The 13,011-nt window shown below is 37.9% G+C and overlaps 1 pseudogene; it reads right to left on the bottom strand.

Moving 5' to 3' along the window:
* Nucleotides 1-1,312: 1,312 nt before the first annotated feature.
* Nucleotides 1,313-3,510, bottom strand: LOC132278751 (protein LYK5-like; annotated as a pseudogene).
* Between the last annotated feature and the right edge of the window lie 9,501 nt (nt 3,511-13,011).

The raw sequence follows: 13,011 nt of genomic DNA, 5'->3' as shown, positions 1-13,011 counted from the left end.
TGCCCCTCTGTTGGAAAATTAGATTTAGTAGTTGGAGTAGTCAACAAAATAATCTTTTGGAAGGTGATATTGTCATTTGGGTGGTACATACCTGCATTGCAAAAGTACTATTACCTCCTCTGATTTGGGGATGTTACTTGAATGATCAGTACTTGTTGATATGTTTGACAACTGGTTGACCACACAATTCTAGATGGTGTTAATGGCTGATTTTTTGTTTTTTTGGTTAAAATGTTTCTGCGTAATACTTGGCAGGTATATTACATATTGGATGAACTTTTAATTGCCGGTGAACTTCAAGAATCAAGCAAGAAAACAGTTGCACGTCTAATAGCAGTGCAGGTATGTTTCTTCACAGTGGTGATATATTTACTCTGACATTTAGAATTTGAATGGACTGTATATTTGATTTTCAGGATTCGTTAGTTGAAGCTGCTAAAGAAAAGGCCAGTTCAATCAGCAATATAATCGCGCAGGCCACCAAATAAGAGTTTAGTAAAAGGTTACGTTTTATATGTTGCATTGTTTGGCATAATCCAATCTGATACAGCATGTTTGTGCTAAAATAATCTACAATGATTGATTGATTGACTCAATTTTTCTCATGTGTGGTATTGTGTAAGCAATTTATCCTTTATATTATGTCACTCTTTGGCAGTAGAAACTCTCACATCATCGACTTAAGCCATGTGTTCTGGTTGCTTTGAGAAGGTTTTGGGGTTGAGTAATATAACACGTTCTTGAACTTGTAAATGATGCCACATGCCTAAGCGGCTACTTTCAGGCGGTACAAGTTATCAACTTCATACAAACTCTACACTTTGTAGGGCACCACTAGTGAGTCGTGCTCAGACTTCAATCCCCATCTCGTTCCAGTGGGCACTAAAATGAAAGAAAGTTCCCCAGTGGCCTGATTTGATGAGAGAGAACAATTAAACAAAGATTGTATGAGTTCTCACTGCATCTCTACCTTAGGAATGTGATCCAGCTTCAAGCAATGTTGAATAGCAGGATCAGTAAAGGGGAATGGGAAAAGTTTAATGAAGGAAAATATATCAATAGCATACATTGGAACTTCTATTGCCACATAAATTGGAGTCAACCTTGCTCTTTTACCTTACATTCATGGAAATGTTTGTTAGATACATTTTGTTACAGCGAGTCTGTGACTGGTTTCCAGAAAATTTGCTAAATTTTTTTTACTGAGTTTGTGGTACAGTTTGTGTGACCAGGTTTTGCCATTACTCCAGCCAGATAAACCTTGAGAAATCATTTGATCTTTAGGTTTTACAGGGATGAGATTGAAGCTTGATTATTGGGCTAACTGAAGCACCAGTTTTCAGATGCTTATACGTCGTCATTTATGAAAGAAGACAGACAAGAAATTCTATGCTCTATTATGCTATAATAACATGGGCTGGACAAACAACAGCCACCGATTGCCACACTATTATCACAGGATACCATATTCATTCTCCTTCATTGATAGCAGTTGACTTCTTATCTGCCACGGCCTAGTGATCTGGAGTGATCGAGTTCGTCGGACGGATCCCAATCCAGTGAAGATGACTGAATCTTTGACAGGGTCATGAAAACATCGGCCATGGGTGGGCGAGAATTGAGATAATGAGCGACGCAGTTGTTAGCTAGCTCGGCAATGGAGGATGCCAAGTACTCCCTTTCTAGGCAAGGATCAATTAAGCCTCGCAACTCGTCTCTCACATTCGGCTCTCCCAGCACCTGGTTTATGGTCACGGATAGTAACTCCTCTTCACCATTCTTCTCGCCACCCCCACTGCTATTAGCCTCCTTTACTGACAAGAGCTCCAACACCACCACACCAGATGAGAACACATCTAGTTTAGGAGTAACCAATCCATTCTCAATGTACTCGGGAGCCATATACCCATAAGTTCCGACCACATGCCTAGTCAATTGCAGCCCTCCTTGGTCCTCATTCTCCAGAGTCCTTGCCAACCCAAAATTCGCACCCGTGGCTCTCAAATTACCGTCAAGAAGTATGTTACTGGTCTTCAAGTTCTTATGAACGAAAGGCGGATTGGTGTAGTTATGGAGGTAATTCAGAGCATCCGCGACGTCATAGGCAATCTGAACGCTCTCCTTCCAGCTTAGACTAGTAGTAGAAGTTTGATACCCTTTGAAATGAAGCCAATCTGAGAGTGACCCTTTCTCAGCATACTCATAAACAAGGTAGGTGTTACCCTCATTCACACAGAAACCAGAGAGTCTCATTATGTTGAAATGATTGATCTCCACAAACACATCCCCTTTTACGATCTTCACTGCAGCATCATCCCCTTTGAAAGAACCCGTATACAGAGCCCTTGATTCTGTTTTCTTCGCTGAAGAATCCAGTGGCCTTCTGCAAATCCTCGAACTTGTACAGAGTCGGGATTCAACAGCGGATCGAATTCCTTCCGACGAGACAGACCATGACTTGGTGTCTGGCAGAGCTGTGTAATCAGCAGACTCATCAAGCTTCCTACCACCACCCGGTCGAATTGGAACTGGAATTGGCTTGCTTGGTTGAGACCTCCTCCTACGAAAGCCCCAAACCAAAAATAAACAGAGGATGATAATCACGGCCTACGTAAACCCACTTGTGGGAGGAAGAACTGTTGCTGTCGTCAACGGGGGCGGTGGGCAACGACGGAGGCGGAGGTGGCGTTGGAGAGACGGTGGTGGTGTTGATCCTAATGGGTTCGGTTTTAAGCGGAACGAGAAGCGGAGTAAAAGGGAAAATGAGTCCAGATAGTTGGTTAGCATCAGATATGCTCAGATTGTCAACACCAAAAGTGTCTCCAATAGAAGGAAGGCCATCTCCCCAAGTGACCAGATAAGTGAGAAGGTATTTGACGCCATTGGAGGTCTGATTCGAAGTGGGACTAGCACATCTGAGAGGAATATTGAGTCTCATGTCCACTGCCAGATCTCGAAAATTGTTTGGGTTTGGAGACCCTGATAGGTGTTGTTGGCTACGGAGAAATAGGTCTCGTCCGTTGTCTTCAAGACGTAGGTGGCGTTGTGCTGGTAGTTTTCGCCGCCGGTGCAGGAGCAATTAACAGGGACGACGACGATGGTGTCGGTGGGGAAGGTGTGGAAGTCGGAGACGTTGATTCGGGCGATTTCGGCGGGTTGGGCGGAGAGGAGGTAGCCGATGGTGGCGGGGGAGCTGTAGGTTGGGTTCGATCGGAAAGTGAGGTAAGAATTGCAGGAGGAGAGTGGACCATTGCAGACATAGCCTTCGGCGACCGTGTAGTTTCGTTCACAGTCAAGCTCTTTGTTGTTGACATAAGATTGTTGGCCGTGTGACAAGCCCAAATGGGAAACCAGAACTAGAAATGTGCAAATGAATACAGAAATATGGGTATCTTCATCTTCCTCGCCATTGAAGGACTGGATTGGATTGGATTGAATTCTCCAAACCAATTTTGGGTAAAAACACAGATAAAAGAGGGTGGAGCTTTTGTTGTTGTGGGTCTTGTGGAATTAAACAGAGGATTCAAATTGGAATGTGTGTGGGTGTGGGTTGACCAATTGTTTGTTGGTCTAGATTGCACAAATTCAACTCAACTAAAACTTTTTCTCTTGCCTCTCTCTAAACCCAGCCGCCCTGTTCGTTCTCTTCCTCTGTTTTTGCTCCCCACCTCCTTCCATGGGATGGGAGGTGCCGACCCTCGCTTCCCACCGCATAATAAACTCGGCTTGTTGTACATAGTCGCTCGGTGGGTGGGCTTTTACGTCGTTTTTATTATTGTTTTGTTAGATCTGCTCCTGTTAGGTTTGTTTCTGACTTGAAGGGATGGATCTGCTTTTTGTTTTCTGGCTAGATTTTCGATCTATGTCGGGTTTTTGTCCCCGCCTCTGTGTGGGTGTTGTTGTCCCTGCCTCTTGTGCGGGGTTTGGGGGGTTTCTTCCCTGTCGGCAGCGTCTTGTGGATGCAGCCTTAGAGCAGTTGCCTTGACGATTGGCCTGACCTGTAGGTCATTTCCGTTGCTACTTTCCTCCCTTGGTGGTTTCCGTTGGTGCATTGTTTCTTAGCAAATTTGGAGCCTGTTCTTCCGTTTTATTATATTGCTTCATGATTTGTTTGTCCTTGTATGACCATTTATGGCGCTCTTTATAGATGCCGTATGGCTGTTTTTCTTATTGTCAGGGTAAAAAAAAAAATTGTTTGTTGGTCTAGCAAAGACTGACTTGCGTGTTGAACATGGCTGATTAATGATGATCAATAGGCGAATTATAGGGTTATCTGAGCTTTTTTTTTCGTCCTTTCCCACTTTGCCCCAAAAAATTTCTATTTGTTCAACTCATATCATCTACAACATTTTATATTCCTTCAACTCGGATTTGTATGTAATCGGGTTGTACATTTCATGATAAAATACTCATTTTCTATTCATTTATCTCGGATCTTCTAAACATTTTTTTACCCGTACAACTCGGATCCTCCATTGTATATTTTATGACAACATACTCATTTTTGTTTAGTATAATCTATTCTCAAATGTATTTAGTTTCATATTTTTATGACAATATAAATATACTGTTTAGTACCAAAATTTTGATTGATTTTTCATAAATTAATGGGCAAATTTTACGAAACCCCGAATACTATCACTTTTTGTATATCTGACGAGGCCGCTTGTATACGCCAAAATAATGTAGTGAATGTGCGGTTCAAGAAAAGTTTTTCTAGTCTAGTTTAAATTTATAAAAACCACTACTACTAATGTAGCAAGGGCGAGTAGGGATCGTTCTGAGGGATTGGTGGGTCGTATTACTATAGAAACAAGCTAGGGTTAGTAGGTCGAATGATCAAAATATGATTGGTTGATTGAATTAAACTACAGTTAAAACTAAACAAGCTCAATATAGAACAAGCAATTAAAGGATAGAGAAAACAAGAGAGAGAAACCTTGGGGTTTAGAGGTCACCACTTAGCATAACCTTTCTACACACTTAATGAACAATTAATAAGGGGAAAACCTGTGTTGCAATAATAGTGAGTGTGTGTGGTTGCTTCAACAAGCATGGATGACTAATTAAATATATATTGTCTATGTAACATAGTGAATAATACAATAAATCAAACTAAGCCATTAATCCTTCCTTTAAGCTCACAATCCAAACACATCACAAGGTTAGAGACATATGTTACTTGCATTCATAAGCATGGAACATCAAACAATAAGCATGGAACATCAAACAACAAGCATGAATTGTCCTCCCATCTATGAAACTAAAACAACTACACTACAACTAAGCTAATGACATAAATTAAACTACTTAAACTAAGGGATATGCACAATCCATCAAGAAATGAGTATGAACCATCAAATAAACCACAAGAGCATTCTATTAAACACTATGCTTTGACAATCTCTAGATCTATAATATCAATACACATAGACATGCATCAATAACACAAAAGTTAGAGATAAACACATGAACATCTATTCTAGCATACATAGACATATGAATAGAATGAAATGATCAATTGGAAGCATTAAACCACACAAATCATTGAATAAACAAGATCCATGTATATATAAATGTCAAAACATGTATTACAACACAAATCCTCTAAAAAATACATAAATCAAGATGTAGAAGGCATGCTTAGGGCTAACTCTAGCCCAAAGAAGATGTCTAGCCACTCATGGATGGTGACCTCCAACCCTCAAGGGCTATCTCCATGGTAGAAATGCTCCTCTTCTTGATGTGGATGGAAGAACTCCCAAGAATATGTCTTTAGCCTCCTCCTCTCTTTTCTTCCTCACTAAGAATGATATGAGATATGTAGCCTCTGTGTAAAAGTGGCTCATAATCCTTATATAGGTAGCTCAAATGTCATACCCAATGGTTTAGGCACGTACACAAGGGCTCCTCCAATGATTGCACTATGAGACAACTTTTAATGAGCTAAAAATCACTTTAAGTCGCACTTGGGGAGGTTCGATCGATCGAACCTTTGGTGTGATCGATCGAACATGGCTGAGATCTATCAAACTTTGGTTGTATCGATCATTCCATGGCGGCGCCTTTTTGGATAAAGACAAATCTGAGATATTTTTGAGATATTTTGGGAAAGAGACAAAAGTGGTATGTGGAGTGGTACAATATGATAAGATGGAATCTTTTCGATCGATCTGAGGAATGTTGGATCGAACGAACATTGTGGGATCTTTAGATAAGGACAAAAGAGCTTGGATCCATCTTGAAGTGCCGAGATCGATCAATGTCAGATCGATCGAACTTGCTGAACTTCTACCACTTGCTTCATTTTGCTTCACTTTGCTCATTTCTTTCATTCATCTCAAGATTGCTTCAATTATGCTCTTATTTAGCTGATTTAACTTATTTTGGGAATAAGTGCCTGAAAACGGAAATAACATGAAATCAATCTAAAGCGAAAAAATAAGATAGATGAAGTTTCTAGAATACCTAAGCTTACCGGTTTTAAATGCGCACTTTTCAGTGCTCATCAGTATTAAATACTCCCAACCTACTTTAGAAAACCCCCAACACTATGAAAATTATCACATTACACTATATATGTGATAAAAGGATGAAACTACCCTTCTGATATACCAAATCAATTAAAAAAGCCAAAATAGATATTTTGCCAATTACTAAAATACCCTTGGTGACATTTAAGTCACCAAAGCACAAAACGACTGCGTTTTGTGTATATATATTTTATGTGCACTAAACGCGGTCGTTTTGATCAAACCCATTTGACGAATTGGGTAAATGGTTCTTATATATTATATGTATATGTTTATGTATAATAAATGAGAATCTGAAGCGATCAAAGGGATGGGAAAGGGTTGTTGACAAACACTTACGATCAGAGGAATTGGAAGGGACTAGGTTTTGAGGGTGCGTTTGAGTGAGATTGTGTGTTTTTCTTTGCCTTATATCTCTTCTGTGCTCTTTTTGTTCAAACACTGATCAGTGGGGTTGCTTTCATCTGTGGGTCAGTGACGATTCGTAAGGAGTGGTCTATTCGAGGTTATTGTCTTCGACTTTTCTAGACAATAATATGTCGAAAGGTATGGCTTTTAGTATTGTTTGGACATCATTTTCATCTGCAGGGTCTTTGTCGGGTATGATTCCAACAGTTTGAGACCATTGAATAATTTAAGGTTATTGTAATTTTGTATTAGGGTTATTCGAATTTTGTATTAGGGTTGTAGTTCCTATTGATTAAATTAGGCTTTTATTAATTAGGGTTAATCAATTAAGATTTTGTGTGTTGTATTATATATTAGGGTTAGGGTTAGGGTTAGGGTTAGTTTATATGTTTTTTTTTTTTTTAAAAAAAAAAAAAAAAAAATTAAAGTTAGTTTATATTTAGTGTTTTTAAATTGTAATGTGTTGGTTAATTAATATGTTTTTGTTTATTGATAGGATTTTGTGTGTTATATTATATATTAGGGTTAGTTTATATGCTTTGTTAATTAAAGTCAGTTTCTATTTAGTGTTTTTAAATTGTAATGTGTTGGTTAACTAATTAGTTGGTTAATTAAGTAGGACTTTATAGATGGTTAATTAATTTGTGTTTGATTAGTAATAGGCTATAGTCCTATTTTCATGAAATTATACATCAAGTTCATCATGGTGGCCAGTTTGATAACATAGGGCAAATGAATTATATTGGTGGGTCTATGACTAACATTGATGGAGTAGATATTCTGCATGTCAATGGTAGATTTCAATTTCATTTCACAGTTGGTTGGTTGTTCTCAAAGAAGTGATTTGTAACAGATGTTTGAGAGATGGGAGTATATCAAAATTGGCAACTGACCAAGATTATATTGATATGACTGTGAAGTATAAAATATTCTCGTTCATTAAAGTTTATGTGGTTGCACCAACTGGAGATGATGGTAATGAAAGTGAAGAAGGTGATAAGACACAAACCGAAGATGGGACAATTGATGTGATTCTAGTGGATGTGACTGCAGTAGAACCTGCTAAGGGGAATGTTAATGGAGTACAACCTAGTGCTGCAGCAGAAGTGTTCATGGACTGGACTGATGATAGTTATGGGTTAACAATCAATATCAGGATGAACCAAATGATGAAATTCATGATGAAGATGCTGCATATGGAGGTGATGATGATAAAGACTTCACATTTGATGATGAAAATGTAAGTGATAGTGATGATGAAGACTTCACATTTGATGATGAAAATGCAGGTAATGATGATGAAGACTTCACAGTTGAGAATGAAGATACTCATGCAGGCTGTAATGAAGATGAAAATGCAAGTCGTTATGATAATTATGATAAAGCTTAGAGAGATTCTAAGTATGGGCCAAGTGAGGAGTTGATAAGTTTAGTCAGTGAAAGTGATGAGGATAATGAAGGCATTAATGCAACTTCGCAATACTTTAATACTAGAAGGGACTTGGGAATGAAGAAATTAGAAGTTGGGCAGAAGTTTGGTTCTGCGGCTGATTTTAGAGAAGCGGTAAGGTATACAACAATAAAAGGGAAGTTTGACCTCACATGCACGAGAAATGATGGAGATAGAGTGACTATCATATGCAAAGCAGAATGTGGATGGAAGATTCGTGGATCTACTAACACTAGTGATTACTAATTTGAAATCAGAGAATTCAATGATAACCATAATTGTACTGGTGTAAGGGTGAATGGATAGTTGACATATGGTTATATAGCTAAGCATTATATAGGGATAGTTATAGCTGATCCTAGTTACACAGTGCATAGAATGGCTCATGCAGTTGAGAAGGAACTTGATGTTGTTGTGAATAAGCAGAAAGTTAGAAGGGCAAAACGTTTGGCTCTAAAAATGATTGAGGGTAATCATGAAGAACAGTTTTAAAGAGTAAGAGACTATTGTCAGTTGATACTTGAAACAAATCTTGGAAGTGTTGCTCATGTACGAACAATGCCATATAGTGATGATGGGGTTTCATTCTATAGGAAGTTTTTTTTTTCTTAGAGGCAATGTGGAGAAGATTCAGAGAAGGATGTAGACCATTTATTGGTCTAGATAGACCATTTCTAAAAGGCCGTATGGGGGCCACATGCTATGTGCTGTTGGTAGGGATTCCAACAATGACTTATTCCCTATTACAATTGCTTGTGTGAAGTCAGAATGTAGGGACTCTTGGGAATGGTTTTTGAATGAATTGTTCGTGTTGGTTGGCAACTATGAAGATTTCACTTTTATATTAGATAGACAAAAGGTAATAAACTTATTTTTTATCTTTCTATTTATCATTATGATGATTTATATTCTTTAACTTTCTATTTTCTTTAATTTGCACATGGTTAATTTGTAGGGACTAGTTGAGACATTTGAGAGCAGATATCCTGGAGCAGATATAAGATTCTGCTTGAAGCACTTGTATGACAATTTCAAGCTGAGATACAAAGGTACTAGATTAAGGAACTTATTTTGGGATGCAGCCATTGCATATACTACTTCTTAGTTTAACGTTTTAATGCAAGAAATGAGGTCAGTAGATAAAAATGCATGTGAATGGTTAATGAATATTCCTAAGAAAGTGTGGGCAAGGTTATCATATAGTGACAAGAGTAAGAGTAGCCTATGTGTTAACAACATGTGTGAGTCTTTCAATAATTTTGTTGGGAAGGCAAGGGAAAAACCTTTAGTGTTTATGTTTGAGATGGTTACAAAATAACTTATGATAAGGTTTGAGAAGAGTAGGGTTAACATGGCAAGGGTAAATGGATTTCTATGCCCAAAATTTTTAGAAAAGGTAGAAAATATTTCAGTTCATGTGAGAAGGCTGCATATGGAGTCTGCTGGGAATGACAAATATCAAGTGGATAACATGTCATACCAAGATGCAGGAGTTAGTGATTATGTGAATGTGGTAGAAAGATCTTGTTCATGCAAGTATTGGGACATAAGTGGCATTCCATGTAAGCATGCAATTGCTGTGGCAGTGTTCAGAAGAGAGGATCCACACACATATGTGAACCTTTACTACTATAGGGACAGTTTTTTTAAGTGTTATGGCCATGTGATAAGTCCAGTGTCATTGAGAAATATGAGAAGAGAAGTGGGCACTGCTCGTATGTTTGCCAACACCTCATAAGCCTCAACCAGGAAGACCTAAAAAAAATAGGAAGAAAGGTGCAGATGAGGGCCCTTCAAGTAGTGGTGTGGCCAAGAAAAAACGAAAATTGACATGCAAAAAATGTTTGCAAAAGGGCCACAATGTTAGAACTTGAAAGGTAGCTGAACCTGCTCCAAGACCACCTAGAGGTAGAGGTGGAAGACCACTACTTCAGAGGGGTATAGGTGGAGTAGGTGGTGACAGGGATGAGAGCCTTAGTGGTAGGGGTGGTGGTAGAGGTGGTGGTAGAGTTGGTGGAAGAACTGGTGGTAGAGGTGGTGGAAGACATGCAGATGCTGGTGGAAGACATGCATATATAAATGGTGGTGGTGGTGTTGTTGGTAGGGGTGGAAGAGGTGGTACATTTGATGGTGGTAGATCTCCAATAAATTTTGCTGCTGCTAGGGTTGCAGGTGGTGATGCAGGTGGTGTAAGGGCTGCAATTAGAGGTTATGGTGTTGGTGTAGGAGGTGTTTTGGGTCATTCACAGGTAAAAATGCCTTAACCTTTAAATTCCATTTTGTTGATATAAATGCTTGTATTTACAGTGTTATTAAAATTTTATATGTTTTATTAGGCGTCATCATCCAACCAACAAGTGGTGGATATGAATTATCCATACACACAAGGAGGAACATAAGATTGAACATTCCTCTTACTAATGTCTGTGAATCAAGTACGTGACATTGTATAAGACTAAATCTTACAAGAATTAGGATTTGTTGTATATGGAACATAAAGTCATTAATTTGTTTTTTTAATTATTTTTATAGGTTGGTTGGTGGATGATAAAGTGATGGTTGATGACAGTGCAACAGTATTTTTTGTAAAGCTTGTATTGGACAGTACTATGGCTGTTGTGTGTGTGTGTGTGTTTTTTTTTTTTGGAACTTGGTGGATGACATTGATATTAGTTTTGTAATCACAACCAAACTTGACCAATATGTGTGTACTTAATGGTATGGACATGTTATGAAATGATTTTATGGTATTTATGGTATGAACAGGTTATTTATTGCATTTGTGATCAGGTTATTGTATGACATGTCTCATGTGAACATGTTACATTTGGATGGATTGTTATATTGCATTTGTAAAAAGGTTTCATTTGGATGGATTAATCAATTGTATTTGAATGGATTGTTGTATTGCATTTGTAAACAGGTTTCATTTGGATGGATTGGTCAATTGCATTTGAATGGATTGCTGTATTGCATTTGTTAACAGGTTATTGTATGACATGTTTCATTTGAACATTTGGTATTAATGTTGTGAACATGCCATTGAAACTACATATGCTAACATTCAAGGGACATAAAATAATTGTAATACAACCACCTTAAGAGCAGAGTACATTAACACCAACTTGCAAGATCCTAAACCAAACAACACATACAATATTTGAAACATAGAAGCCACCTTCAACTCCTAAGCAACTTAAACAACATAAAACAACTTGCAGATCCTAAACCAAACACAAAAACACAACTAGTCCCTATACGTCCTAAGCCGAACCAAGAACCAGGCTATTTTCCTCCCAAAGTTGGCACACAAGCAACAATAGAAATGATGATATAGGCTGTAACAAGTTTCTTCGTCCATTGAAGACTTCCTTCGATGGCAGTCAATTTACTCTTCAAGTAAGCAAAATCAATTCTATGAACTTGTTGACCAACCTCAATCTTCTTCCCATTTGCATTTGAAGTTCCTATTGAAATTGGTTCACACCATTCCCAAAATCCACATCTTCTATTTCGACATCTATAGTATAGCTTTCCCATATTGTCATATTCATCAGACCCTGTTACCAGAATTATAGCTGTTTTTTGACAATCACATTCAGCATTGGTATACCTTAAATCAAGACTCCAATGTTGATTGCTTGAAGAAGACATTGTTGGATTAAAATCTACAAATGAAAATAACATTTCATTTCAATAAAAAACAATCAAAACCAACTCATAACAATAAAAATTTAATAGTGGTCATGGCTGGAAACTAAGGTAGATATTGAATTTACGAGTTGAAAAACAAAATTCACACAATTAGGGCTACGGTAAGAGATTTCAATTACAGCTTTGGTATGGGGGTTTCAATTACGGCTTCGGTATGGGGGTTTCAATTATGGCTAGGGTAAGAGGTTCCAATTAGGGCAGCAAATTACATTCAATTAGGGCAGCAAATTACCATCAAATAGGGCAGCAAATTACCTTTAATTAGGTCTTTAAAATCACTTCGACTAATTCTTTGAATGGAGGAGAGAACGGCGGCTTCAGATTATTTCTTCAAAAACTTCCACCCATGATTGCTTAAAGGATTTCGCAGAAAAAAACTCTCAACTTGCGCTGTCAATTCAACCCTCCTATACCTTCCTTTGTGGATCACAGTAATAGCATGAAATTACATCTCCAATGAAGCTTTGCATTCGACCTCCAATGAAGATTTGAATTTGCAGGGCAAAGGTGAGATGGAAGAGAAGGGCGAAGGGAGAACAAAGGGGGAGATGAATATTATATATACATATACATATACACACAAAACGCGGTCATTTTGTGCTTTGGTGACTTAAATGTCACCAAGGGTATTTTAGTAATTGGCAAAATACCTATTTTGACTTTTTTTAATTGATTTGGTATATCAGAAGGGTAGTTTTGTCCTTTTATTACAGACATGGTGCAATGTGATCAATTTTCATAGTGTTTGTGGTTTTCTAAAGTAGGGTATTTGATACAAAAAGTGATAGTATTGGAGGGTTCGTGAAATTTGCCCTAAATGAATTATCAAAAAGTGAAACAAATTTTTATATAATTTTCTAATTTTCAAGCTAAACCAAAAAAAAAAAAAAATTACAACGAAGTCTA

This window comes from Cornus florida, unplaced genomic scaffold (assembly GCF_030987335.1).
Source record: "Cornus florida cultivar Cherokee Brave unplaced genomic scaffold, ASM3098733v1 CherokeeBrave_3.0.0_Hap2_Chr10, whole genome shotgun sequence".
Taxonomy (NCBI): domain Eukaryota; kingdom Viridiplantae; phylum Streptophyta; class Magnoliopsida; order Cornales; family Cornaceae; genus Cornus; species Cornus florida.
The sequence above is the reverse complement of the archived record's forward strand: the minus strand, read 5'-3'. Positions and strand labels throughout refer to the sequence as shown.